The sequence below is a fragment of the Emys orbicularis genome, chromosome 2 (genome assembly GCF_028017835.1).
Source record: "Emys orbicularis isolate rEmyOrb1 chromosome 2, rEmyOrb1.hap1, whole genome shotgun sequence".
NCBI lineage: Eukaryota > Metazoa > Chordata > Testudines > Emydidae > Emys > Emys orbicularis.
In genome coordinates this window covers 289250657-289267436 of record NC_088684.1, presented here as the reverse complement: position 1 = coordinate 289267436, position 16780 = coordinate 289250657, and positions in this window count along the sequence as shown.

Below are 16780 nucleotides of genomic sequence, written 5' to 3'. Positions count from 1 at the left end.
CCTCTGACTGCCCCCCACAGAAACCCCAACCCGTCCAACCCCCCCTGCTCCCTGTCCCCTGATCACCCCCTCCCGAGACCCCTACCCCAACTGCCCCCCCGGACCCCACCCCCTATCTAAGCCCCACTGATCCTTGTCCCCTGATTGCCCCCTCCTGGGACCCCACCCCCTATCTAAGCCCCACTGATCCTTGTCCCCAACTGCCCCCTCCTGAGACCCCCCCAACTTCCCCCCTAGGACCCCACCCCCTACCTGTCCCCTGACAAACCCCTGGGACTCCCATGCCTATCCAACTGCTGCCTGTCCCCTGACTGCCCCCCCAGACCCCCTGACTCATCTAACCCCCGACCCATCTAACCTCCCCTTCTCCCTGCCCCTGACTGCCCCCCCGAACCTCTGCCCCATCCAACCCCCCCGCTTCCTGTCCCTTGACTGCCCCCCTGGAACCTCCTACCCCTTCTCCAACCCCCCAGCCCCCTTACCGTGCCACTCAGACCAGCGTGTCTGGCTTCGCGCAGCGCCAGACACGCTGCTGCATACATGCTGCCGTGCTCCCCTGCGGAGCCACAGCTCCCTCCCCCCCAGCACCTGCCTTCCAGATTTGAACACCTCAAAATTCAGGAGTGCTCAAGCTCAGTTTGGGCAGCTGTTACTTCATTTCTCCCAAATCAAATATACTGATCCACTGTAACTTGCTATAGAAAAAGTAGGATAAAATTGAGCAAGAAATGCTTCCCAGTGGTTATTAGGACTGGAATTGCTATTTTCAACAGCCATTGCCTTTTTTGTTTGTTTGTTTGTTTGTTTGTTTGTTTGTTTGTTTGTTTGTTTAAAAGGAAGACAGTGATATTGCATTGGCAAATTCCCCATGAAAGAAAGAGTGGAACAAAAGAATAATAAAGGCACCTCAACTTTTCCTCATTTATGTAGGACAGTCTTATAATATGCATCCAGATATCCTCCAATCACACAAGCTGAAAATTGTTCCACTTTACTGCAGTTCTGTAACCATATGGGAACCAATCCTGTCTGTGTTCTGTGCACATCTAAAATTCCTGCTGAATGACCCGCCCTGGGAGCGAGTTACCAGTTACCCAGGGCTGTGGTGGAAGGAGGGTGCAGGTGGGGGGGGGGAGCCCAAGGCTGGGGCGGCAGGAGGTGTGTGTGTGGGGCAATGGTAGGAGGGTAAGGGGGAGCCCAGAGCTGGGGTGGCAGGGGATGTGTGTGTGGGGGGAGAGCCCAGGGCTGGGGCGGCAGGGGGGTGCAGGTCAGGGGGGAGAGCCCAGGGCTGGGGCAGCAGGGGGGTGCGGGTGGTGGGGGAGAGCCCAGGGCTGGGGCGGCAGGGGGGTGCGGCGAGGAGCCCAGGGCTGGGACGGGGGGCAGCCAAAATTTTTTTTGCTTGGGGCGGCAAAAAACCTAGAGCCAGCCCTGACTATTGAGAAGTGATTTCTTTCCAGACAGGCTGTTGTCAAACTAAGTTTTCTTTAACCATCTTTATTTGGTGGTGATGGGCACTATCAGGACAGGATTGCATTCCTAACAGCCCAATAGCACTTTATTTCAATGTGACTAGTTTGGAATGAGAGGATGTGACCGTAGGCTTCCCAGCTTATGGCTGCCTCTGCTGCTTAGCCGAAGGCCTTAGCTTAAGAACAGGGCCTCAGACTGTCACAGTGAGAGAAGGCCCATACACAGGGAGACAGTGATTTTGATTCTTTCTTTTATACCTCTATAACTAGCTAAATGATAAACATATACCTAAATTCTTAAAATATAGGCCTTTACAAGCAGGCTTGCATATCTATATCCTAACAGTGTGCACCCACTTGTAATCAATTGCAGGATCGGGGCCATATGGCAGACACCTAGCTGCATACATAGGACTGGAAGAGACCTCTTGGGTCAAGACCAGCCCCCTGCTAGAGCCACTGCAAGCAACACCCTCATCTAATTCCATTCATAAACTGATCAAGCTCCTTATTAAAACTAGTTCGGTTTCTTGCCCTCACTACTGCAATTGGGAGGCTGCTCCAGAACCTCGCTCTTCTGATGGTTAGAAACCTTCAAATTTCCAGCCTAAATTTATCGATTGCTGTTTTATCCCCATTTGTTCTGAGAGTTGAACCCAGAGTCATGTAGACCCGAAGTGAGACAGCCCTCTACCCCAACACATGAAAGTTTACTCAAGTAAACTGTTACATTAATTTGTATAGGGCTGCTCACGTGAGTCAAGTTACCCATGTGCCCAAGTGTTTGCGGGACTGGGCCCTGATGGCCACAGAAGTTGAGGGGAGCTGTTCCCCCAGTTTCATATGGACCAGTAGTGGGCTCTACAATAATAAATCGTCTGAGCTTTATGGGGTAATGTTCTCCCAAGAGCAGTTTTCCCCCTTGTTTCCTGGTCTTTCCCCTCTTCTCCCACCCATGGCCTATTACACGGGGCTGCCAAGTGTCAGCCATCTTGTGTGACACACGCACCCAAGCCACAATAGTGCTCTCAGAACAGAAAGCTTCCCTGCTGGAGCCAAATACGGAAGGGGCAGGCGTGGAACCGTTGGTGGCCATTGGGACAAGATGAAGAGGTACTTTTCCTGCACCCCGGGCCTCAAGCACTTCCTACGGTGCCCTAGGCCTAGGCAACCCCAACACCATGCTGTAGCCCTAGCTCCCCCCCCCCCAGCCACTCCCACCAGCCACCCCTCACCGAACTTCTTCCAAGAGACTACCACCCTCCCCACCAGGACCCTCAGTTCCCCGAGCCTCCCATCCTGCTTCCCCCAAGACACTGCCTCCCAGACACCATTCTTGCCCCAGCCACCCCAACACACTTCCCCAGCCAGCCCCCCTAAATATCCAGCAATGGTCTTCCTCTTCACCACAATCTACCTAATACTTCCAGACATGCTCCAGCACCCCTCCCCCCAGATGCCAAGTTTTGTGCACCTCTATGTCCTACCCCTGGCACCGCTTCAGGTCAGGGTTTATTGACCATACGCTGAAGTTTAGGGTTCTAAGAATAATTGTTTGCGACTATGCAAACTACCTTAATACATAATTTGCATCAACTATCACACCTGGATCAGTGTAAAACTTGCCCCTGACTGTGTTAACAATCTGTATGACACATCAGGGGGCAGAGACTAGCCTATGATTTGAATGGCCGCTGGTCCCTTCTGCACTAGTGACATGAAAAAATTGGGGAGGGGGGGGTATGAAGCCTCATATCAGAGCCTGAACAATGTAAAAAAAGTTTTTCACAGAGGCTAACACTGAAGTGTGGTTCCTGCGTGTGGGGAGGTGCTACCACCTTGTGGTGTATGTTTGTAAGCAGTTCTAGAATATGCAAAAATACCAGAGACCAATAGACAAAGCTAGGTAGTCAGCCACATTTGGAGTGCCTAAATACAGAACGTGCCTAAATGTCAATAGAACATTGGTCTTGGCATACAGCTGATACGTCAGCGGGGGCGGCGGAGGATGGTCACATGTCTCCCACCTGGCTTAAATAAAATTGAAACAATTTCTTACTGTCAGTCTGTCAACTGGTGGGTTGTGACTCCTGGGGCAGACCATAAAATGCAACAGGGCAGATCAGAAAGTGTTGAAAAATCTAAAGCAAAGAAACTGTTGCTTCTTCAAGGTCAAGCGCTTTCTGTCAAGCTCTCCAATCTCTCTCGCTCACCCCCCCCCCACCCCCCAGTTACATAGGGCTAGCATTGTTAACGTGGAGCAGTTTCGTTTTCATCTTACTTTTAGCACAACTGTAAGAGGGGCATGGTGATTTTTGACAGCGTAAGGTTGTACCCAGCTGAACTGGTTGAATAACAGCCTGACCTAAGTCTTGTGCTGTCCCCGACCCCACCTCCATGGGGTGAATTTTGCCCCAGCCTTGTGGGCAAGCCCTCCTGTCTGACCCAACAGCATTTTCACATTGAGACGAAGGTTTACATGTTACCAAACTGGGCCCTTTTCATCATGCCTCAAGATATAGCCTGGTGTGTAGCTAAAATATAGCACTCATGGGCCTGCCGCGGCTGGGCTGTGCTAAGACAACTTTGCCCAACTCTTGCCAATTCAAAGCTGCTGTGAAGTTGGCTTACCCAGCCACTGGTGCCTGACCCTTAAGAGAGGGGTCCTCAAGCTGTGTACATAACCAGGCCTCCTCCCCGCCACCACACATACTCCCGATACCAATGCCCTACCTGTAGCCAGCAACTGAGGCAGAGGGATGTGGCTGAGGCACCCCTGTGACCTGGCAATGACCCTAGGTTAGAGCCCAGGCTGTGGGCAGTCAGCCTAGTGGTTAGAGTCAGAAGCCAGGAAATTTCGCACGTCCATTTCTCCCTGAGCTGAGCCGACACCTCTTCAGCCATAGGAGAGGGTCTACCCTATATAGTCACAGTCGAGAGGCTTTGGGCGTGCGGCTATATTATTAATGCAGCCAAAAGTGTAATAAGGGAGCTGCGTTGTGGTTTCTTTTACAGAGCATTAATCTCCTGAATTAGATAATACTAGTCTAGATAATACTTAGTCCTGCCATGAGTGCAGGGACTGGACTAGATGACCTCTCGAGGTCCCTTCCAGTCCTACGATTCTATGAATTAGATGCTGCAATATCGCAGCCTGGCCTCATTCAGGCCTGGTTTCACGTAGCAACACTTTGTAGTTCTCCCACATGGTGACTGATAAATAGTCCAGGACTGGCTGCATGACCCGGTATAGGATTTCTTTGTGATGGGCAGAGCACGGGCAAAGCTTGCCCTTTTTCACTTTCTTGTCTGTCATAAGGGTTGTCTGTTGTGTCCAGAAGAATTCACCCCTGAGCAGGGAGCCACTGTAGCATCTAAATCCCATTGGGAAGCAGATTTTCTCCTGACCTCGGCTAGCACAAAACCTAGCCAGTCAATCGCATTGTTCTACTTCAACCGCTATGCCGCTGCAGCCTAAGCTACACCCTTTGGTTTAATTTATGGCCTTTGCATTGTCATCGCTGAAGTCATTCTCCTGATTGTTTAACCAACACGACAGCCTTTGCCAAGCTCAGTAGCTGCCCCAGAAGCTGCCCCTTTGAGAGAGGGAGGTCGACTAATGCAACTCACAGATTATGCCAGAGAGAAAAGGTTGTTGATTTGGGCCGAGATCCTCAAATGTATTTAGGCACCTACCGCCAGTACCATCCTGTCCATAGGACGGACCGGGGCAACTGCCCTGGGCCCTGCACTTTGGGGGGGACGTGCTTTGGGGGGGCCTTGCTCTTTGGGGGGGCATGCTTTGGGGGCCCCCCGTGCTTCAGGATGCAGGGTCCAGGGTGGCCTGGGAGGTTAGCAGGGGGCCTGGCGCCGGCAGCAGCGAGCGACCCAGCCCCAGCTCGTCCTGCTCCGCTGGCTCCCGGCGTCACTCGGGAGAGGGTGCGGAAGCCGGAAAGAGTCAGGGCAGGGGCGGGGGCTTGGGAGAAGGGGTGGAATGGGGGTGAGGCGGAGCAGTGGCGGAGCAGGGGCAGGAAGAGGTGGGGCGGGGTTTGGGGAAGGGGCAGGGAGGGGGCGGAGCAGGGGTGGAAAGAGGTGGGGTGGGATGGAGCAGGGGCGGGAAGAGGTGGGGCAGGGGTGGGGCTTGGGGAAGGGGTGGAGTGGGGGCGGGGACTGGGGTGGAGGGGGAAGTGTTGTCCCGGGCCCTGAATCCCCCTAGGGATGGCCCTGCCTACTGCCAATTGAAATCAATGGGAGTTAGGTGCCTAAATACCTTTGAGGCTTTGGATCTTGGGGCCTTTCAGCTCGGCTATGGATTCAATACTTGTTGTCTCTTTCTTTTAAAGTAAACTGCTAACAGATGACTAGGTGGCTGCATGTTTAACAGTGCTATGTGTGTGAGCTGGCTAGTGTGGTGTAATGTTAAAAGCATTCTATAAGACCAAAAGAATAATACGGGAGGAGAGCAGGCCACCAAAAAATTGGTGATAGCGATTGTCTTGGCAGGACATGTTTAAAGTCCTGGAAAAGAATCTCCTCCATATTATACACCAAGACTTTCGGGCAAACAAAAATGGGAGAGCTTATACTGTCACATATATGCTGTACATGGCTTAGGACTGCTCATGGAGAGGTCCATCCAGAATGGATGGGCCAGATCCACTGACTTCATTTACAAAGACAATCATTATAGCGCTGTTAATATTTGCCAGTCAGGCCTTCCAAACACTGTGGAACGGTGGTAGCTACAGGATGCTGAGACAGGAGCTGGAAAACCAAGATTCACAACGGTGTTCAAATGCCTAACTCCTATTTAACTCAGTGGCGTTAAAGGCAACTCATTGCCTTTGGAGATCTCAGACCTGAGTGCTCAGAGAATTTCAGTAAATTTGGTAATGCTAGTGCAGGGGTCAGCAACGTTTGGCACGCGGCTCGCCAGGGAAAGCACCCTAGTGGGCCGGGCCAGTTTATTTACCTGCTGACGCGGCAGGTTCGGCCGATCGCGGCCCCCACTCGCCGCGGTTTGCCGTCCCGGTTCAATGGGGGCGGCGAGAAGCGGCGAGGGATGTGCTGGCCACGGCTTTCCCCCGCCCCCATTGGCCCGGGACGGCGAACCGCGGCCAGTGGGGGCCGCGATCGGCCGAACCTGCCGCATCAGCAGGTAAATAAACTGGCCCGGCCCGCCAGGGTGCTTACCCTGGCGAGCCGCGTGCCAAACGTTGCCGACCCCTGTGCTAGTGAATCCTGTATATTGGTGTAAAGCAACAATCCATGCATTTTACTGTGATCGTGCTCTTCATGTAAAACTTTCACCATGTAACTTATCTACAACATCTTTTCGAGAGCCCACATTTGCCAAGCACCCGGCCTAGTTATAGGATGTCTAATCTGGCTTGAAGAATTCTAAGTGCAAAGAACAAATCACCTTAGCTGGTGGAATTGGACCCAGCTCCATGGACTCCAACAAAGAGATGTCCCTTTACACCAGCTGAGGATCTGGCCTAAAATATGTGTCTCTTGGCTTGATCATCAGCTACAAACATGTAACTATTACAGAAGGACAGACATTGTTTGAGACAGGCCAAGGAAGGGTAGCTAAAGGAAGAAATTGAGAGTGTGAAGACAGAAGGGAACAGTTCAGAACAGTCTGTTGGCCTGCGACATCCTCGCCAAAGAACGTGATGGGAGCCTCATGTCTTAGCATGTTTCAAACTTGACTGGACAAAAATGCCTGAAATTGTTATGTGCAACAAACCTCTTTGACAGAGAAAGTGGCTGGTTCAAATAATAGCAATAGTAGACCGTATTCAGCCCTGGTCCAGCTCCACTTGATTCCACCTTTGACAAGGTCCCTCACGAAAGGCTCTTAAGCAAAGTAAGTTGTCATGGGATAACAGGGAAGGTCCTCTCACGGATTGGTAACTGATTAAAAGACAGGAAATAAAGGGTAGGAATAAATGGCCAGTTTTCAGAATGGCGAGAGGTAAATACTGGAGTCCCCCAGGGGTCCATACTGGGACCAGTACTAGTCAACATATTCATAAATGTTCTGAAAAAAGGGGTAAACAGTGAGGTGGCAAAATGTGCAGATGATACAAAACTACTCAAGATAGTTAAGTCCAAAGCAGACTGCGAAGAGCTACAAAGGGATCTCACAAAGCTGGGTGACTGGGCAATAAAATGGCAGATGAACTTCAGTGTTGCTAAGTGCAAAGTAATGCATGTTGGAAAACATAATCCCAACTATACATATAAAATGATGGGGTCTAAATTAGTTGTTACCATTCAAGAAAGAGATCTTGAAGTGATTGTGGATAGTTCTCTGAAAACAGCCACTCAATGTGCAGTGGCAATCAAAAAAGCTAACAGAATGTTGGGATCATTAAGAAAGGCATAGATAAAAAGACAGAAAATATCATATTTCCTCTATATCAATCTATGGTACATCCATCTCTTGAATACTGCGTGCAGATGTGGTCACTCCATCTCAAAAAAGATATATTGGAATTGGAAAAGGTTCAGAAAAGGGCAACAAAAATGATTAGGGGTATGGAACAGCTTCCTTATGAGGGGAGATTAATAAGATTGGGACTTTTCAGCTTGGAAAAAGAGACGACTAAGGGGGGATGATAGAGCAGTGGTTCTCAAACTTTTGTATTGGTGACCCCTTTCACTTAGCAAGCCTCTGAGTGCGACCCCCTTCATAAATTAAAAACACTTTTTTATATCTTTAACACCATTATAAATGCTGGATGCAAAGCAGGGTTTTGGGGGGGAGGCTGACAGCTCATGACCCCCCATGTAATAACTTCACAACCCCTGAGGGGTCCTGACCCCCAGTTTGAGAACCCCTGTGATAGAGGTCTATAAAATCATGACTAATGTAGAGAAAGTAAATAAGGAAGTGTTATTTACTCCTTCTCAGAACACAAGAACTAGGGGTCACCAAATGAAATTAATAGGCAGGAGGCTTAAAACAAACAAAAGGAAGTATTTCTTCACACAATGCACAGTCAACTTGTGGAACTCTTTGCCAGAGGATGTTGTGAAGGCCAAGACTATAACAGGGTTTAAAAAAGAACTAGATAAATTCACAGAAGATAGGTCCATCAATGGCTATTAGCCAGGATGGGCCGGGATGGTGTCCCTAGCCTCTGTTTGCCAGAAGCTGGGAATGGGCAACAGGGGATGGATCACTTGATGATTACCTGTTCTGTTCATTCCCTCTGGGGCACCTGGCATTGGCCGCTGTTGGAAGACAGGATAATGGGCTAGATGGACTTTTGGTCTGAACCAGGATGGCCGTTATTATGTTCTTATGTTCATGGTTTTAAACCAAGAATGCCTGTTGCCCATTGATAGCAAAGGACTTGTGCCTGCATACCCCAGGACTAAGTTGGTCAGACAGCAGCCAAAGACTGGTAGGGTGGGCTCTGTGGACCCAGGGACCCATTGGTGCCAACTGTCAGAGGGCACGGGGGTGCGTAGGGGTTTACAGGTATCCCCTGGGTTGGGTATATGCATAATAGTTCACCTAAGGGTGGCATGTGAGGTCTCCATTGAGAGCCAGTAGCCCACTGGTTGACATAATCATTGTGAAATGTATGTATGGCTAATGTTTAAGGGATTATGTATGTGTACTGAACGTTATATTCTTAAGGTCTTGGAGTTAAGTCAGGTCACCAGGAGATGATGTACCTCGGAAATGTTCCTTGTAGGGAGGAGATAACCGATGCCTATTTCCCTGTCTGGTCATTTGATTATCGTCCATTGCAGTGGTAGTCAACCTGTGGTTGGCAGACCCCTGGGTGTCTAAGACAGTCTGTGAAAGGTTGTCATTACCATAGAACAGTGGTCCGCAGACTATGTCTAAGCTTTCCAAAGGGGTCCGCACCTCCACTCGAAATTTTTAGGAGTCCACAAATGAAAAAAAGGTTGAAAACCACTGGCGTATTGGCCCACAATTGTAGGCCTATTTGTATACTGAGTCACAGGCTAAACAAGAGAGTGTGAAATCTACAAGAGGGGAAGTCTGCAGGATGGAACAAACAGCGAGGGGTGTCCTGTTCATGCATAAAGACAAAGGATGAAACCGGTATATCTTGAGAGACAAAGAAACACACTGGGTCCTTCACCTGGGAGATAAGCTGACAGTGTGTCTGTCTCATGAAAGGAGGATCACAGTCAAGTCTGGCGGTAAAATGCTGCAAGGATTCGGGCAAGCATTTCTCTACCAGACATGAAGTCTCAGCTGTAGAATGCATGCTATGATTTTGTTTTATAGGCAAGCATGTATTTCCAATCCTTCTGCTGGCTATCACTTGAATCTCTGTGCTTTGTTAAATAAACTGACACTTGATTTCACTATACATGTATCTGAGTGCTGTGTGTTAAGCCGAGCGGTGATCTGAGGTGGAACTGGTATGCTGGGATATGCTGTCCTTTGGAAGCAGCGACTCGGTGAATCCTGAGTGTGTCCAATGGCCATGGGGCTGGGCACTCCAGGCGGATGCTGGGAAGACTTGGGGGTGGGAGTGTGCCTATCGCTAACTGGTGCAGAGACAGCAGGGCCTCGGAAGCCTAGAGGGGAATGTTTGTGTTGCCGGTGGCATAGGGGAGCTGACCCCCAACAGGCACGGACAAGGCCCTCCTGCTAAGAGCAGGTGGTAGTCTCACAACCCTGGTGCCCCCAGGAAGTATCACTCAGAGGCAGTACAGAGAATTCCCATTCTCAGCATCTTGGCAGGTGGGGCTCACCCCGGGTCATACTAATCACCATTTTCAGGACTGGGAAGGAATTTTCCCTCAGGTCAGACTGGCAGGGACTGAGGGGTTGTGTTGGGTTTTTGCTTTCCCCTGCAGCATGGAACATGGGTCCCTGGCTAGGATCACATGGACCTATCTCACCAAATCATTCTTTGCCATTACAGGGGCCTGAGGCATTGATGCACTTCGGTGTCTCCTATACTTCACCTGTGGCACACACTGGCTTAGGCTCCTGAGAGCTGTAATATTTTACCCTAATCCAGGTAATTTGGCTCAATGCAGGGGTAACTGGCTGGGGTTCAGTGGTTTGTAATCAGGGCCGGTAAAACCCATTAGGCGACCTAGATGGTCGCCTAGGGCGCTAGCATTTGGGGTGCGGCATTTTGGGTCCTTCGGCGGTGGCAGGATCTTCGGCCGCCCCGGTTGTCGTCGGCATTTAGACGGAGGGAGCTGGGGCAGGGGGGCGCGGGGAGGGCCGCCTGTAGCAAGTAAGGGGGGGAGGCGGCACGCAGGGGAACTCCCCGCCCCAGCTCAGCTCTGCTCCACCTCCTCCCCTGAGCACGCCGCCCCGCTCTGCTTCTCTCCCTCCCAGGCTTGCAGTGCCAAACAGCTGATTGGCGCCGCAAGCCTGGGAGGCGGGAGAAGTGGAGCAGCGACGGCATGCTCGGGGAGGAGGCGGAGCAGAGGTGAGCTGGGGAGAGGAGCTGCCGCACAGCTCCCCGGGCCGGGGGGAGTTGCTGCAGGGCGGGGGGGGCACCTTAGTGTGGAGAGCTGCCACAAGGCTTGGGGGGAGGGGCGCAAGGTGGAAGTTTCGCCTAGGGCGCGAAACATCCTTGCTCCTTCCCTGTTTGTAATATACAGGAAATCAAATTAGGTGATCCTTTCTGGCCTTAAACTCTGTGCTTCCCAGCAAACAAACCACCTTCATTAATGAGCGCATCCTGCTAGTTCCCAAAAGGGTAACTTTGCAGTGTTGGATCAGCCCAGAGTTCAGTTTCATAGCAGAACAGACGTGCAAAAATGATAATACATTTATTGTGTCATCTACAGCAGTATACATGTTAAAATCTAGAACTGTTTCTCAGAACACACAAAAAGATTAGTCTAGCAAGCAGCAGTTGACATCTGTGTGTTTCCACTTAACAAAATGTAATAACCCCAAATCCTGTTACTAATGACGATAAAAAGGCCAGTATTAGACCCAGAGGGCCAGTAAATTCATTCCTTGACACCTTCAAAAGCCAAAATACAGCTTTACATACATTAACGTGGCACATCTCTTCTCGGGAGCTATCGCATGTTGCATTGCTACTATAAAGGCAAGAAGTTGGGAGAGAGAATGAAGACACTAACAGGTGTTTTTACAGATTATGCAGGTACCTTGAGAGCTCTGGAGACTCCTGTACAGTGATAAGGTCCATTGGAACAGGTGTATGCAGAGGTCTAGGTTACTTCAGCTACTGACAGACACTGCGAGGTTCATACCACACATTAACTCTTCACACGGATGAATTCCCCACAAAGAAAGCAAATGTGGACTAATACTAATATCCAGGTGAAAGGAACACAAGGGTTAAAACAGGGCATGTTGTTCAAGCTCTGTAGAGCTTGAACCAGGTATAATACACATTTAGCTGAATGTCGCTCTCTACTACAAAAACACATAGAGCTTAACATCAGAGTATCATTAGCTATTACTGCATGCTCCGTACTCCACCGCTCTCTGATAGTAGATGCAATCCGTAGCTGGTTGTGCCTGTCTGACATCTTCAAAGATATTGAGTAAATCCTGCCCTAACTCACTAAAGGTGCCCCCAGGTATAATGCCGCTGGTTTGGTAATGAGGCAGTTAACACAGAGGCATAACCCGGGAGGTTGCAAACAGAGATCTCAACTGTAGCTGACTCAGAGATGGCTCTGCATGCATCACATGTGAAGCCAGCTGGTAGCATGTTTGGGGGCGTGCCCAGGGGAATCATGGTCGATAGCATACTTTTCTCACTGCTACTAGTAGTGTCACTGTGAGCCATAGTGTCTACTGCTGAAAGTAGCATCTACTCAAAAGGACTTGGAGATATGACACCCTTGGAACGGTTCACCAGTGGGTTTGCAGCTACTCAAGATAGTGATTGACTGGAATCCTCTTGGGCTGTTTTACAGATACCCGTGGTGAGTTACAGGCTCCTGTGCTACTTTTCTCTCCCCCTCCCCGCACCCAGGCAAGACAAGCAGGACTTTGCTCACATTAACTAGGGCTGGGTACATTTAAAAAACGTTGGCAGTCAGAGCCCAGCAAACACTCAAATGTTCAGAAGTTTCTCTGAACTGGCCCAGCTTCTGCAGTCTGCAAGCACAGAGCTGTGAATCTCCTGGGAAAACACTATCTCAGTGCATTTCCAATACTCCTGGGCATGGCTAGAAATACCATGAGACCAGCCTTTCCTGTGGTGCTTTGGCATCGTTTGATTTTGGTTGGGAGCAGGAAGTGCAGTGCCAGCAAAATTAAAAGGACGATGGGCGGGGAAAAACCCAGCTAATTAAATGTTTCAAAGCCAAGTCTTGAAGAAAGTGCAACTGGGTTTGGTTCTAAAAATGAGCAAAGGGTCAGGGAGGGTCAGATGTTTTCCAGAAACAATTTAAATAGCCCTAATATGGCAGCATCACTGCAACTGAAAAGCCCCCCTATCTGAAACCCGATCATTCAGGACATAATTCTTATTGTTCCTTTGGGCAAATCACCTTGGGAACATTCTCATTTCAAATGCTGTCTTCATGCAGTAACAAACCTCTCTTAATAAAGTGATTCAAAGGAAGGAAGAGGAAGTAGCCACAGTATAATTGTTGACTTGAGAGACTTATCTAACAAAGGATAAATGCTGTCCTTTCTGACTGGGCAATTGGAGAAGTCTAGGAATTGTAACGTCTCATTTTTTTCTTCTTGAGAGAATCCAATCTATCTAAAACAGCCCAATGGAGTCATGATCTCAGTCGTGGCCTCTCAGCATGACTGTACTACAAACTACTACTAATAATATGTGGGAATGATAGCATGAGCTACCCACAAAAAAAGAGCATAATGTATATAATGAGTGAGCTGCATAACTTCAGAATGTTTGGCTAATTTTGGCGCAGCATCCAGAAAGCTCTGAATTGTATCAAACACTTTTCTGAACCTTGAAATCTTCTGTGAGCAGAGCAAATCTTCCTTTGGCAAGAAAAGCGATATTGAATAGGAAGTGGTGTTTTAGAGTACAGGGAGTAATGGCTATTAGCTCAGATGTTTGAATGAGTGATATGTCTACTGGTAAGTCTACACTTACTTCCTGGTTCGGCGGCAGGCAATCGATCTTCTGGGATCGATTTATCGCGTCTTGTCTAGACGCGATAAATCGATCCCGGATCGATCCCGGAAGTGCTCGCCGTCGACGTCGGTACTCCAGCTCGGCGAGAGGAGTACGCGGCATCGACGGGGGAGCCTGCCTGCCGCGTCTGGACCCGCGGTAAATTCGGACTAAGGTACTTCGAATTCAGCTACGTTATTAACGTAGCTGAATTTGCGTACCTTAGTCCGAAGTGGGGGGTTAGTGTGGACCAGGCCAAAGCATCCACATTTTTCCTGGTGGTCAACATTCAAAATTTTCTTTGACAAATCAAATTTTGGAAAATGTTGACCAGCTCCAATATACAGGAACAGGCTTCATAGGGTGAGTCAGAGCCCACTGACTGCCTTTGTTACTACAAACAGAGCTTCTAGGCTTCAGAGCTGGACAGTCACAGGGTTTGGAAACCAAGAAGATGGTCCCTGAGTGGAGGACTGGCATTGCTAAATGCGAAGTTTAATGTCACCGTATGCATTGGCAGTGGGAAGACCATCCTCAAAAGAGGAGAGGAAAAGAATGGTGACTACAAATAGTAGCAGCAGTGTGACGGGCCAGAGTTCTATATTTGGCAATGTAAGTTAGAGTGTATCCAACTAGATAGAGGAAAAACCTGGAAATATCATCAGGGAATACCGAACCTTTCAAATGGTTTCTAAAACCACCGGATCACATTTCATTATTTTTTGTGTGGACAAGATTTTTAAGACTGCCAAAAAAATACTACTGAAAGAAAGTTTCCTCTCTTATTAACGTAGTAAGCAAAGTACATGATCAAATCCTCTTCTTAGAAGTGTGTGAGAAGTTACAAAATGCCTCAAATTCAACAAGCAGCCTTGAAAAAGTAGCCACTGTGGCAGGCTATGGTGAAATCTCTGCGGGCCATCCGATTGCCCATGGTGGGACTTTTTGAGATGTGTCAGTTCTCCTGATAAGACTGTTCTTTAATGACATGTAAACAGACGGTGTTAAACATTCTTCAGAGCCTTATGTACACGAAGGCTTGGCATTTCAAACACACAAAAATGTATGGGGGGTGGGGGGAGGGCAGAAATCCTTAGTCCTGCTGAAACATAAATGAAACGGGGGAAAATAAAACCTCTATATACTGCTCTTATTTACAAGCATGTAAATCGAATGTGTGTGGCGGGGGGGGGGGGGGGGGGAGTTACCATTTGGATTGTCTTCTAAGCAGCTCACCGGCATGTAGCAAAAAGCTACAGACTATGTTGTGGCTCTTAAATCACAGTATGTGTGTGTGTGTTGGGAGGCTGCCCAAGGAGCACACACCAGGGCTAGTGCTGCAACTTCCTCTAACAGGATGTAGCCTGTGCTTTGCCCTGCACTATCGCAGCTCCATTGGCTACTGCGGAAAGGGGAGGGGCATGGTCACAGCCCTGCCTTTGTCCTGACCCTGATGAAGAATCTAGCTCTGCTGATGAAGAGGAGCACCGAGTCTGATGGTAGCAGGTTAGTCTACTTTGATTTTCCCCATCCCCAGAGCAAGCCACCATAATGTACATTTGGCACTTTCAGAATGTTCTGTTGTGTTAACTAAAGATCATCTGAAGCCATGGAAAACTCCATCAAAAGTTCTATTTAGAGACAGTTTTGCTGATTCGAGGACTTCATGGTGAAGGCATTCACCAGAACTGCAGTTCCAAGCTGACCCTTTCAGCGTTGAGAGATTGCCTCTGGCATCTTGGAAATAAATACTTTTTGAAGCGGGGCAGAAAAAAAAGCAGAACGTGTAAGAGATTCTCAGCAGAAGTGACAATTCAAAGCTTCCCCGAAGGTGAACATTTTGAACATTACACCTTTCCTGCAGGAACAAGAGACAGCAGAGCATACATTGTGGTGACGTGAGTTAAACAAGGAACTGTTATCTGTGTTGAGACTAGACTCTGTCTAGATGTAACTCTAGCTAGTTCCCTTCATTATTTTTGCTGTTACGTCGTTAAATCGTCTGAATGGCTTTGCTGGACTCCCTATATTGTCGGCATTTATTTTCTGGTACGTATGGGCCAGGGAGATCATGTTAAGATCTATACCCATACTAGTCAGAGGTCAGTTCACTTTGGAGTCTAAATTATGGCTGAGAGTCAACTTCAGATTCAACACTGCTGAAATCTCACAAGCTGATCCCGTGACATTTCTGCCAACTCAAATGGTGGAGATTTCATGAGACCTGTGGAACTAATGAGATTCCACCATCTTGTTACAAGGTTTCAAGGCAGCCATGCCAGTTCCGACCTCACATCAGCATAAGTAAAGTCAACAGAGTTATGCCAGATTTACACCGGTGGTGCTGAGACCAGAATCCAGATTAGGGCCTATATTATGGGCCTGTTCAAAGCTCACTGAAGTTAGTGTCAAGACTCCCATTGATTTCAGTGAGCTTCGGATCTGATTCCACAATCATAAAGAGCCTAATTCCATTCCCATTGCAAGGGCAAAACTCCCATAGACTCTAAGCAGAAGGATACTATCACGGTCCAGGTAGGCTTTCTCTTATAATTCCAGCATATTATTATTTACTGTGTTGTAGTATGAGGTCATACTGATCATGAATTTATATATTAGAAGAGATAACGTGCTTGCTGCAGTTCAAAATAATCTTAAATTGATTTTACCCCCTTCCCCCCCTCCTCCCAACTGCTGTCTGGTCCTAAAAGGCACTTGAGGAACCTCTACCTCTGATAACTGCCACAAAAATATAATTTGTCTAGCCCTCTTAATGTAACGACCAGCAATGTAAGCAACATAGGCATAACTTGTCACCTTTGGGAATACACAGAAAGAGAGTTTGAAATCTGAGTTTTACATCCAGAAGAACTTTAGCTTTGATTAACTGATGTCCACGTGCAGTGGGAATCATGGCATGGATCTTCCAAGCAAACCCTAGCCTACTACCTCTACCTCTGATAATTGCCACAAAAATATAATTTGTCTAGCCCTCTTAATGTAGCAACCAGCAATGTAAGCAACATAGGCATAACTTGTCACCTTTGGGAATACACAGAAAGAGAGTTTGAATTCTGAGTTTTACATCCAGAAGAACTTTAGCTTTGATTAACTGATGTCCACGTGCAGTTGGAATCATGGCATGGATCTTCCAAGCAAACCCTAGCCTACTACCTCTACCTCTGATAACTGCCACAAAAATATAAT